The sequence below is a fragment of the Varroa destructor genome, unplaced genomic scaffold (genome assembly GCF_002443255.2).
Source record: "Varroa destructor unplaced genomic scaffold, Vdes_3.0 BEIS01000002.1, whole genome shotgun sequence".
Taxonomy (NCBI): Eukaryota; Metazoa; Arthropoda; class Arachnida; order Mesostigmata; family Varroidae; genus Varroa; species Varroa destructor.
Window position 1 is genome coordinate 57441155 of NW_019211455.1, and position 12786 is coordinate 57453940.

At 38.1% G+C, this 12786-nt stretch overlaps 2 long non-coding RNA genes across 6 annotated transcripts in view; one reads left to right on the plus strand and one right to left on the minus strand.

Moving 5' to 3' along the window:
• On the minus strand, positions 1-11422 carry LOC111244655 (uncharacterized). The gene is made up of 3 exons (XR_002671000.2): positions 11278-11422; positions 1503-1842; positions 1-263 (listed from the first exon to the last, which is right to left on the minus strand). It is a non-coding gene; the product is annotated as an uncharacterized LOC111244655 (long non-coding RNA).
• The window catches only part of LOC147758044 (uncharacterized), an 11192-nt gene continuing 9575 nt past the window's right edge, over positions 11170-12786 (plus strand). For 2 of the 5 annotated variants that reach the window (XR_015320343.1, XR_015320349.1), the window contains exon 1: positions 11179-11580. This is a non-coding gene — a long non-coding RNA (uncharacterized LOC147758044). Of the gene's footprint in view, positions 11581-12786 lie in introns of all 5 variants that reach the window. The other 3 variants (XR_015320342.1, XR_015320348.1, XR_015320344.1) reach the window with 3 other exon arrangements.

Below are 12786 nucleotides of genomic sequence, written 5' to 3' on the forward strand. Positions count from 1 at the left end.
TCTGGGGCTACGCCGAACTACATCTTTTATTAAATAACGAGAGTTTCTCATATGGCACCACACAAACAGTATCACATGATTAAAATGCTATGCAGTTGATGCGCTGACCCTATGAACAATATTCTTTTGTATCGTAAAATTACTTTATATAGACAATCATTTTCAGTTGGCGTTTGTCTTAAGATTTCGTAGCAGCTTTAGCAGCTTCGAGGAGAAAGGACACCAAACTTGCAGGATGTTGCCTTAGCGGATACCTGCAAGCACTGAAAAAACATATGTTCAAGAGCAAACCTGGCGGATTTCAAAAATATACAAAATCTCGTTTACTTTGTGGTATGATGTCCACATTCAATGCTATGGAAAATCAATATGACGAACTTGAAGTACATGTTGTTTTTACCCATTTTCACTGGATAGCTTTAGGCGAGGCCACCGGGTACTTTGTTGCATCGATAACTGACAGTGTCCTAATATAGGACGTGTAATAATACGTAAGCATCAGAATTTCACACTGTTTATTTTTTTTCGTCTCTCCCTCTTTCATTCGTTGCGCATTACTCTCCTTTAAACCGGCACCGATTTGTGAGTTGCAGTTAACTTTGAAACGGACGACCACAGTTATTACTGCATCTAAAAGTAGTGGGGGGGGGGGGGGGTATTAGTTACACTACGACCGGTACTGAAATGCTATATTTAACACTAAATCTAGAGATACGTACGGATAAATCGGAGCTGTGACGAAATTTAAAACTGGATATGAGACAATGACGGGCCTATTAAAGTTACGAAGGAAACTATATCGACTGAAATATGTAATCAGGGGAACGATACATATATCTTGTTGAAAGCGTGAGATTCGCGTGGCCGAATACGCACACGGTATTTATACTCTCCTTTATGTCGGTGGCAGGATAATCGTAATCTTACTTAAACCAGCACCGTCGCAACAACAGTGGCTATAGACTGTGAAACTCAATTAAATGATTGTTACATTGTTATTTGCGTGAGGAGAACAGAAACAGAGAATTCCCAGCTAGAAGCAGACGGGAGCTGAGTCTGGTGTAGGAACGTATAATAACAGACTACGTATTACGATAACCATATATGTAATAAGTTACCAGGTGCCCCTAGCCCCACACTTCCAACTGAGACCTTTACGCAGGCGCTTCTTGTAACAAGGAACAACTGTAACGTAATGTTTGAAGTATCAGATAATCCTTAGAAGTTATCTAAAATAATGTACTGCGATTGAATTGGCAACATTCGTTTTAGCCAATTCTTAAATTGTTGAAACCAATGTGTCTTCTTCCTTGTCGCTTTCCTTGTTACTAGAATATAGAATAGATCTTATCTTGTATTTCCTCGACCCAGTAAGCTCTTGGGTATTGTAGACAGAAATGATAGGTGTGAAGGAACAAAGCTGGCTCTGCGTACAGTTATATGTATTACTGGATCATAATCGTCGCAGTTGAATAATATCTATTCTGGTTTCGGATACATACTTTACCAAGCTGCGCATCCCCACGGAGCTGTTCGATAGCTGCCAGATGAAGAAAACACAGTCAAACCGCGTAGTACGTAACCTTTTGCGTTCGACGAACGTTGAAAAATATGGCAGATAGATGGCGTTTTCTGGGGTTTTTATGGGACGACAACGTGTCCTAAAGCGCTTTCGTATCGAAGATTTGTTTAGGCTTATCCTTGCTTTCAGCAGGCGAATTGCAGTGCGGTATGAAAAATCAGTAGATTTGACTGGTTTCGAATACGAGACTCATGTCAGAGGCACGGTAGAGATGACTGCTCGTATAAGCATTGTATTCGATGAAAACAGTTGGGAAAATTCTAGAAAGAAAATTTTGGATTCGAAAATGAGTTTTATGAATGATTTGATGCGGAAACGAATAATTAACTGTGTATAGCTGTGCTGGAAACCGGCTAATCCTAAAGCTTAAGAATACTAGTGCTCGTCTTTGGTGCCTGTCAAAATACGATACATTTTTATGTAATCAGAGACATAAAAAAGATTGACAGAAGGGTGCTGCATGATCTGAGAATAATCAAAAACGAACCGTATAGATGTTTGCTTCTCCCTGTTTTTGCATTGTTCTAATATGTAGTCTGATACGGGGTTATCTACTACAGCTTCACGAGTCCTGGTACTTTTATTTATTTGCATAGGCTTCTTTTTGAATATTTATGTCGGCCCTAGGCGCTCAAAACTTGGCGTGGGCATGGGAATCAGCAATTTTCGGAGGAGATAATAACAAACTGAACATGAAACAGCCAAAATTACTGAGTGAAGTTCAACCACTTTCTTGGCGCGACAACGCTCAACTTCACACCTAGAGACTCACGGAGGGCTTGAGAGCTTACACAGTATTATACTGAGTAAAATGTCGCTAATTGTCATTCTGTTGTAGACAGGTAGTTTCTAGGGGCACGTGTTCTGCGAATCCATCGTTTGGCTTTTCGATCTACTTCGGGGCATTATTGCAAGAGTGTAATTTTCAATGGATATTCAACAGATATTGATTAAGAGATGTTAGTATTTTTTCTATAGAACCAAATCGTTCAACTTATTTTGCACCTTGGAAACGATGCATATATGCCGTGTTTCCTTATTTCTCGAAACATGTTTTTTTGATATATTTTAAGTTTTAATTTAGATTTTCCTAACTTCTCGTACTTTTTTCCTTTTCATGTCCGTTCTTGATTTTTCGGAAAGGTCCAATTTGCCAGATATTCGATTTTTGATCTATTAAAAGATCCAAAACCATTATACATTTGGTAAGTCCATCTTAAGAGCGGTGCCTTACATCGTGTTTGGCAACAGGATTACGTACCCTGAAGTTTTCATTTATATTCTCCCTCATTGATAAAATCAAGTGTTGTCATACCCAGAAAAAATGCACGTTCTGTCAACGTTAGATTGGAAAGAAACCCATAATCAAGTTTCTAGCTGTACCGTATACTGGGTTCATCTTTAAGATGTTCAAATTTTTATATTGGATTTATGCATAGGGTGTCGGCTTGCTTTTGCTTGTTGTGGGAAAAGACCCTGAAGAAAAGGGTCTAAATGACGGGGAAGTGTTTCATTTATGCGTATTTACGATGAATAAAAGTGTAGTCGAAGTTGTGTGTTCGAAAAGAAATGGAAGGCTAGAACAACACTTTTTAATTTTATTTGAATGGAAACCTACATCTTTTCAGTCCACCTGTCGTCACACCGAAACTGCATGTGTAGCTTGACTCATAATCAGCTTAAAAAAATAGACAACGGATAAGTTTTTTTGTGCACTTTCATCGTTGGACGTGCAAAATTACTACTTTTCTGTGAAAACGTCCTGAGCATCGGCCTCCAAACAACTCCACAGTATATTGTTGAGATTTTCGTGCGGCTGGAATAGTGTGACTGGATGTAGATTATATCTTTATTTTGAGATGATCGTTGCAACTGAGACTACGGAAAACAAAATTAATTAAGAAATAATTTTTACCTGAAAGGCGGCTGAATTAATGATTAAATTTAGAGCAGATATTTATTGTAACAGTGTTTTAAAAAAAAAAATACTACAATTTAGCCGATACGGGTCATCCCGGCCATTACCTAACCCCAACCTTGCTGCTTCAGTTTTCTATTTATGCTGTTCGCTGCTGAATCTATCTACTTAATGAAGAATTTATTTTTTGATATTTTAGGTCATTCTATATGGCATATCTGCCATTTCCGATCGGAGCGATGTCATAAATTTCGTCAAACATGGGGCAAAGCGCATCATTCGATAGAGATTTTTGGTTAGGAAATTTTGCTTGGTTAAAGGAAATGTGAAAAAAATTGACACGCACCTATGCTAGATCCAGTAGGTTCTTGTGCGTGGTTTAGAAAGCAATCTGTTTATCTTATTATCTCACGAAGCTGTATTATTTAGAAAAAGGAACATCTAAGATGATGAGTGCACTTAGACTATTCTAGTTTTCTCTACGTACGCTTTTTCGTAACGGTAAGTTTCGGTTTGATTTAAACGACGACCTTTTGTATATCAACACATTTAGTAGCGAAAGCAAAGCTTTACTTTACGGTAAACGTTCCGTTCCGGAGCTGTCAGTATTCTTCAATTGTTTTTTTCAAATCATTTAACCATAATGATTCAGACTATTGTCTCGATCGGATAATCGCCATAAGGATAAGACGTATTTGGTCCCTGCTTTACAAGACAACTTCTAAAAAGTGCTACCTATGTGTGATATTTGTAGTGCCTGATCAGGAAACCCAGCGACTTAATACAATCTCGCACCTTTTTTGTGTGATTGCGGGTGAACAAGGTACAGAACTTTAGATATGTGTTGCGTAACTGAGACTTTAGCAGCAATTATAGTAGCAGAGAAACAAAACTGAAGGTAGATTTTTTTTATATAACTTTTATATATAAAACTTTTTAAATAACTTAAAAGCATGAAAATGTCACGATAAACTCCAAAATGCGCAAAGCATAATCAGGCAACTAGAAATCTTTCCTAAAGTAAATTCATTCAGTGTAGCCTGTAAATACATTTCACCAAATACACAATATACACAAAGGATGAAGTCGGAACAGATTTTAATTGCCAACACGACCGCACGACGATTCTGTCGAAGAAGCTAATGTGGCTACTATTGCGAAATCATTGGCTTATAGGATAGTCAAATCGTATTCATTGGCGAAGAACTGACCGCGAACCACGAACGTCTTATTATAAGCAACAAGCAGCTAAAAAAGAAGACCGATAAACTATCGCAAGAGAACTCAATCCCATGATAACCGTATATTACACAGTCTTCAGCGAAGTGAAGTTTAACAACGAGGACGCAACTTAACTCAATTAGAACGCAGAGCCAATCGCAATAGGGAACAAGCAATAGGAAGACAACTCAATAGACTAAAAAAACAATCTTCAGAGATCTAGTAGGACACCCGGTAAGAAAGAACATCGTACTCCAATTAAGTCATGAAAACTAGAGACCCTTCGACGGCCCACCGAATCATTCCGTCGATGCACGGAAGGAAAACTCGTCTCAGAACGTGATCCGTTCTTAGATCCATGTATCTGGGCCAACACCTCTCTCTGTCTGCTCTGTACCGTGTTGGAATCAAGAATTTTAAAGGGGATCATGCGCGCTGTAGCTCTTTCTACGGCGGAGTACCTGATCGTCACATGGACCGGATGCTTGATACTGAAATTTAGAATATTGCTACGATCGTAAAGAAATTTTCAAGTCGATTTCCTGTCTGTCCTAAAGTCTGACTAACTACAAATCGATTATATGCTACATAAAATTATCTAATTATAAATAGAGACTCAATACACGGTAACGAGAAATCTATTACAAAATGAACTTTTTTTAAATGTCCGTTCAGTAACAAAACGTTTAATGGTCAAACGGAAGCATATCGCGTGTTAAGTTATTGAATAGCGATAAATTTCGGTGTTGTTATTATTACACGTTGGTGTTTTCTTAAGTTTCAGCTGGGCTACTGGATGCGAACGGATTTCGTTGCAGCCTTGAAATTCCAGTATGTTCATATATTGATTAATAACTTGCAGCATAAAAAAAATACTGTGTAATTGAGCTATTAGTTTATGAAGACTGAATGCTAGCCATGGACCTTTTGCGCAAACGGAATTGCTCCTACGGCTGGCAGCGCACTATTCACCCATAAAACAAGATAATTTACATCCATAATCTTGTTATAATAATATAATAATATAAAATAATAAATAATATAATATTGGTAGTCAAGGAGTGTGTCGATCCGTCTGACTGCCGCGAAGATATGAACATGTCATTTATTGGAAAAAATTCGCCCTTGAAACTACTCTTATGATTGCAATTGCTATACCGCTTTCATAATTAGATCCACATTATCTAAAGTGGTTTTTATAATTAGTTAGTAACCTTGATATATATATCGTATAATGATCTACGTTACGTTAAAAACGTTACTAAAGAAAACTCTAAATTTATACATTTCTTACTATTCGTTTTACATTGCATATGTGCTCTACATTGTCGAGGCATTAGTTAGAGGTCGATCTGAGTGAAAAATACTTTATAGAAAGAAGTGGGCGTGATAAACGTTAAGCCATGATAAAATTTTAAAACGAGTATGTACCGCTAAGGTATAATTACTGCAGTTTTTACAACTAAAACTTAAAACTTTGACTGCAGCTGTAAAAATTCGTCAGTTCTCTGAAGATAAGAGTGTTGATTCAAATGCATTAAGCTGCTGAGCTCTAGCTCCTAGCCTAGGGGCACATAAATACTGGACGAAATGTTGAGTCTGCATAAATTTCTGCACGCAGCAAAGCCTAGGAACGAAGTATAGGTTAAATCTCGAATGGAGTATTTTCACACAAGATGAACGCTGTTAGGAAAACAAACAGAAATTGAACTGCTTAGCATTTTATTATATTGAATTAATGTTAGATGTGTTGTACTAACATGCACATACACACATGTATATATGTAAGTAAACTACTAGTTAAATCTTCTACACAGAAACAAAAAAAACAGTCTTAATATTATTTCCTCGACGTTTGTTTAATTATGGCTGTTTTATGTCAGCGCTCTAAAACACTGTGCGCGATGCTATACGGGCACACCACAAGAAATGAAGTAGACCTGCTGCCTCACTTCACACCACAGGGGAATCATAGCTTCACGTAGCCCATGGAAGTTTATTCTAAATTAAGCATCATCTTTTTTCTGATTGTTTTACAAGTTCTAATTTGCTCAGTGGTATTGTGAACGCAATATCCTTATATCGATTTTCTACTACCTATATTTTGAAGAGGAAACTGTACTAAACGATTTGAACCTATACGAGCTGCATATGATCGGCCCCAAAAAGTTGATCACAAATCTTCTAGAAATGTATGGATCTTTTAAATTGTACCGTTTTAGCTTAATTCACCATTTTGCTATATCTCACTAATCATTCGATTGCACAACGCCATACCACCATCTACTTAAGCGTTGAATCTGTCAAAATTCTTAGGCAAATTGAATTTTACATAACCGAACTTCTAAATAAATTTCATTAATAAAGTTGTTCAGTCTTATAAAACCAGCCACATTTTTTGAGTATTTTTTGAGATGGTATGATTTTTTAATCTAATTTCAAAGTAACATTAGCAAAACGTACTTTAGACGAGAAAAAAATCAGTATCAGGAAAGAAGCTGTCCTTTATTTCGTTGAACGCGAACAGCAAATCTTTTTTCATCACAGGTTCTTCCTTTTCAATATGTGCCTATAAAAACCTATTCCTACGAATCGTATGGGGGAAAGGGGTGCTCAACACGAATATTCGGAATCTTGCAAGGGTGTTTGTTCACTACGAATACGAACAGTTTAACTATACGCTACAGTCTAAGATGTTAAGTCCTTATCATTTTTTTTTTACTTGTTTCTACCATAAATAATAATAATAGGCAACAATGAACGAAAGTTTTATTTAAATTTCCGAAAAATGCGCTTATCAAGCTCGGTTCGACTTCAAACCCCACATCCGAAAACCTTAAATTTAACGTCATGTATGTCTTGAACGCTGCAAGTAATATATCTTGCTTAATAATTGTTGGAATCCGATTATACTTGGAATTTCGTAAGAGTTTTGTCGCTTTTTGTCGAAAATGCTTATAAAAGTTTTCAACTAATGAACTTAGATTAAAAAAATTGTTTAGGATTTGAAGCTGGCGCTTCGATGTAGTACATTGACCTAATTGGTTTTTTCGACCACGTCACTGGCCACACCCGACATACGGTCGTACGAAATCTGGCGTACATTCGGCACACGAAAAGAAAGTTACCTGGCACAGATGTTTCAGAGACTCGCACGGCTTACTTTTAAAGAGTTTAAGTGCTTACAGTGATAATGCGTATCTGGCGTTTTATCTCAGAAGTCCTCAGAAAATGACCTTATATACTTTCTCAAGTATTATTGACATATCCTAGCACGGCTAGATGATGTCCATATGTATTGAAGAGAATGCCTGAACATTTACGCTGAAAACCAATAGTTCCTGCAACATCAAAGATAGGCGATTGTACATATCACTAATACGAGCGCGGTACGTCACAGGAAAAATGATCCTTGTGCGCTTTAAGTTAAAATAATAGAACGTCCTTTTCGGTAAGCAAATCCTTGTCGATTGACGAAAGGTTATAACAATCACGAACTAGAGAAGACTCGGTTAACATTAATGATTGGGCGTCTCTAAAGGAAATCCTTTGGATGTTGGTTGATGTTCATGCGATTCGCATTATTCTTATAAAATTTTTATGAACTATTAACTGAATCAAACAAAATAGTAGTACACGTTGCATAGCCTGGCGATGCACGTGCCCCCCAAAACGGGCCTTTCATTTCAGGCTAGTCTCGGTTAGCTATCCACATGGTTTTTTTTCGTTAAATGATTTCTGATATTCTCGGTGGACCGTCAGCGACACCAGACGAAACTTCATAGTGGATGGCAGCTGGATTTAGCTAGCCTTTGTAGTCCAGTTCATATTCGCATCAATCCCGGCAATAGCTTTATCCAGTCAACATTCGAACTCTCTGCGGGGGAATAGCGGGTTTAGTTGCCCCCGCGGAGTGACCTACGCGTTACCCAATGGCTGTCAAGCGTTTCCACTCCGTCACCGCCATTCAATGGTGAACGACAACCGCGAACACCAATAGGCAGTCGGCAGCAATGTATAGGGTATCTACCCTGTGACATCTCCCGAAATCCAACTGCCGCTAAAAGTTTTGCATCATCTCGCCCCCCTTCCCAGCGGAGCATTCAGTTACCCTTTATAAGCGCATGCCGCTGCAGTAAACGCGACTACTGTTTTGCAACTACAGTGATCAAGTGGCTTGGGCTGTCAGCGAGTTAGTTCCCCAGAGTAACAGTAAAAGCTCAACGTAGCTAGCAAAGTAAGCATGGTGTTCATCGAAAATCGTACATAACGACGTTGCCCTTTTCGCCCCAGGGGCGCTGTGCTCTTGTCCTTTCTGTGATGTTAATGTTGACGGTACTGTCGAATGTCGGTGTTCTCAATGTGACCTCCGACGCCGAGGCCTTCTTGACCTAGCAGCAGCCGCTGCACTTGTTCGGGGTGGGCCAATTATTCCCATTCCAATTCGTTATCCGGTGGGCCATACCTCTACAAAGCCTGTTTCTCATGCTCCGGTAGCCCTCGGTGATAGAAAGTTCGACGGGAAATTTGATGATGGATTTTTTTAATCCCTTGTTGATCTCTGTGCACAGCAACTCCTCTTGGTCTTCTCTCCGTTTGTGTTTGTAACTTCTATGCACAGTTGTCGATCTCTACGGGAGGAAATTAACTCTGGCCTGACTTAAGTATAGATACGATAACATTGAGTCGGTTGTGACCCTCGATGGGACAATACTTGCAGTCGCTCGACTCAAGTCACTCCAAATAGATAGTTGGTCTAGTAAGATTTTCCTATACATAGACGAATCTGTTATGTTAATGTTACGTGTACATATATGTAAAAAACAGGCAACAAAAACAGATCATCTACTCGGTTCGTATCTGGCGTTGCCAAATAACAAGAAACCCCTCCAGTGCGATTGCGAAGCTCTCGGATAAGTTGAATTATGATTTCAGTTAATATTATTGTCTGCGCACGTAATTATAGTTAGAAAAATAAATTCATATAAGAAACGTTCGTTATTTTATGTAAAGCGTACATAATTAGCTCAGCTCCGATTGGACAATTATGTTAGGACTCTGTATATATTGTTCGAAAATGTTTAAAAATAGTTTTTTTAGACACAAACTATAAAACAAGTTATATTAACAGATGTTGCCCCTACCCTACTACCGTCTTTTACCATGTCTATAGTATACTTTTTTGTAGTTTTTCAACGAGATTCTAGCAGGATCGTTGTTTACAACAAACGCACTCGCCTCAGTTTTGCTTCGAGAAAAGTGCTCTGCTCGTTTCGAACATTGAATCTAAATAAGCCTGCGGCATTTAATCGTATTTGTCTCTACGTACTCATACGTTTGACCTCATCTTGTTCTTCTGAAATGGGTGAAAACTACCCTTAGATTATTTGCAGTCTGCGTATGGCATTGTTTGTCCTATTTGTGTTTATTTGCATGGAAAACAACTTTGTGCATTTCGCCATTAGTTTCTCTGCGGTCCGTAGCCAATTTTTTTGTACATTTTGTTACAAATAAATTTCTTACGTTACACAAGTTTACATTGATAGCATACACAATCATATTACAAGTCCAAGTCCAGGTTAGCAAATTGTGTTCCATGCAAACGCTCGAAAGTGACGACGCGTGTATTTCCTGTGATTTCTGCTTAAAATGATATTAACGACAACTTTATATTTAGAGAGGATATCATAGCACTCGAATCCAAACCTAAACCGTCTTCCTCCACCCTTCTTGCTGTTATTAATCATTTCTAATAAGGTACGAGTTCAGAAATGAAGGTTATCACTCATTGGTAAATTGAAACACCCTGTGATAATTCAACTGTTCGCATTGACATAACATAGTCTTATGCAGTACACCCACGGTACCACAGCTAAGCACCGATAGGTTTCTACGCCTACAGGTTATTCTGCTATATGTCAACATAATATTTCTATGTATTATGTATCGTGACGTTATGGCACTATAGGAATTGCAGAGATGATATGAGGGCGCCCCTGTTACAACTGTGTTGAATAATAAAATTTGCCCTACGACAAGGCTCTACCCTAAAAGCCTGATAATTGGAAAAAGCTACTTTTCAAGCGTGGAAGTACAAAAAAACATCTATAGAGCCCGTGTGACCGTATCATATGGTTCACACCACTCAGGACCCTGGTCGAATTACATATACCCACGCGCCCATTTTTTCAGTCCATTCAAAACGCTGCATCGTCTTCTATAAAACCATGATCAGTAATTTTAATAGTCGTTTGTTAAATCTTTTTTTAAAGTTCAAAAACATAATGTGACATCGTATATAAATCTAAACATTTTGAAATGGAAATATTGAAAATGAAAACATTGAAACTAAACTTCCAAAGAGATATTCGTTTTACTATAATTCGCCTTATTTACTACCTGAACGAATAAGCTGCCAACGTTGTTGCCGATTAGCGGCAAACGTACAACCTATTCTAAAATCAATATGAGTTTCAAAACATTAATATATTGCACCTTTTCCCGATATTCGATTACTTAAAGATAAAAGGAAACCGAAAGAGCGCTGGTTGCTTACCGTTGTTTACAGGTCAGAAGAGGTCACTATTGTAGTGTGACAGTCGCAACTGTGGACGTCATTAAGGACCCGTTCAACGCAGCTGCAGGCTACGTTGAGCGTTTTCTCCTTGTTTTAGAAAAAGAACCAATCTCTTTATTCCGCCATCTTGGCGGGAAGTCATACCATATCCTAGATTGTGATTTTCTCATTTCACTGTGAAAACCATCGGACAACATTAATTTAGTAGTGCTGGTTCCATAAAATATATGCTAGTATTCTAGATTGTAGAAATGTAGAAAGAAAGCGCCATTTGCAATAAAGGTAATTTTTTATCGTGCATATGTGTAAGGTCTAAAGGAAAAGTATCGTTGGCCCTGAATCTAAATGCATTATGAAATTTGTTTTCGTCAAGACTGTGTGGAATTTTTATATGTAATAATTTATATATAATAACACCGGTAATTTTTACTGCACACCGCACACCCATAAGCTCGCTCTGGCTAATGTTGCAGTGATAATATCTGTAAAAAAAACATTTTTTAAAGAACCTTGTGTGATATTCTACACTGAAATCAACAACCACATTTGAATACGCAACTAACTGTTTGACTGAAAAAAGGTAGCATGTATTGTGGGATCTGACCAGCTATTAGGTTGATGTGATGTAATAAAATTGTCGTTATTATAAACGTTAAACATTTAAAATTTTACTTAAATACAACATCGATAAGTGGGTTTTCTTGGTTTTTTTCGTAGTTATTCGTTTAATTCAGTTTTTGGCCGTTTTTGACGTTCGTTTGGTTTTATTTTTGAAGTTACGACGCGGGTGTTTTCGCACTGCCGGTATGCAGAATGAAACGTTTCAGTAACTATCTAGCATACCTGCTACACAGTCGCTGTCCACAATTAGTCATAGCAAAAGAACGCCTGTTGTTGAGCTACGCATCACCAATACAAATCATACGGCCATGATCTTTCGAGTTTGGAAAAGATCCAGCCGTGTACTAAAAGGCTTCACCGCAGGATTCTTGAAGCTCATGTGTATAAACGACGCTTCGTACAAAAATTCATCATATGTCATTTTTTTTTTGTCTTGTGTGTCACCCAAGGTTAGCACATAGTTAAAGTAGCTACCGGAACTGCCAGATTTGAGATAAGTGCGGGCTGTAACCACCTAGATGCGCTTTGCCAATTTGCCCAGCGGCATTAACGCGGCCAATTATTTTGTTTTCGTCTTTATTATTTGTAACAAACACACGCGATTTGTCGTGCACCGAAACATTGTGAGTCATACTGCCTTTGTGTCAAAAAAGCCCCTCAGATACCACTTTGATGTTGTTCCATCACGGAATAACAATTAGCCCGATTTCGGTTCGAATCACCGCACGCAATATCCCGAGTTTTGGTCTGGACAAGAAGGTTTTTTGGGCTATCATATCTTATGTTCTTGATGTAGACGCAGAGGTCATACTCCAACGTGATAGGAACAAAATAGAAGTTTTTCATTTTGGTAATTGGATGGAAGTA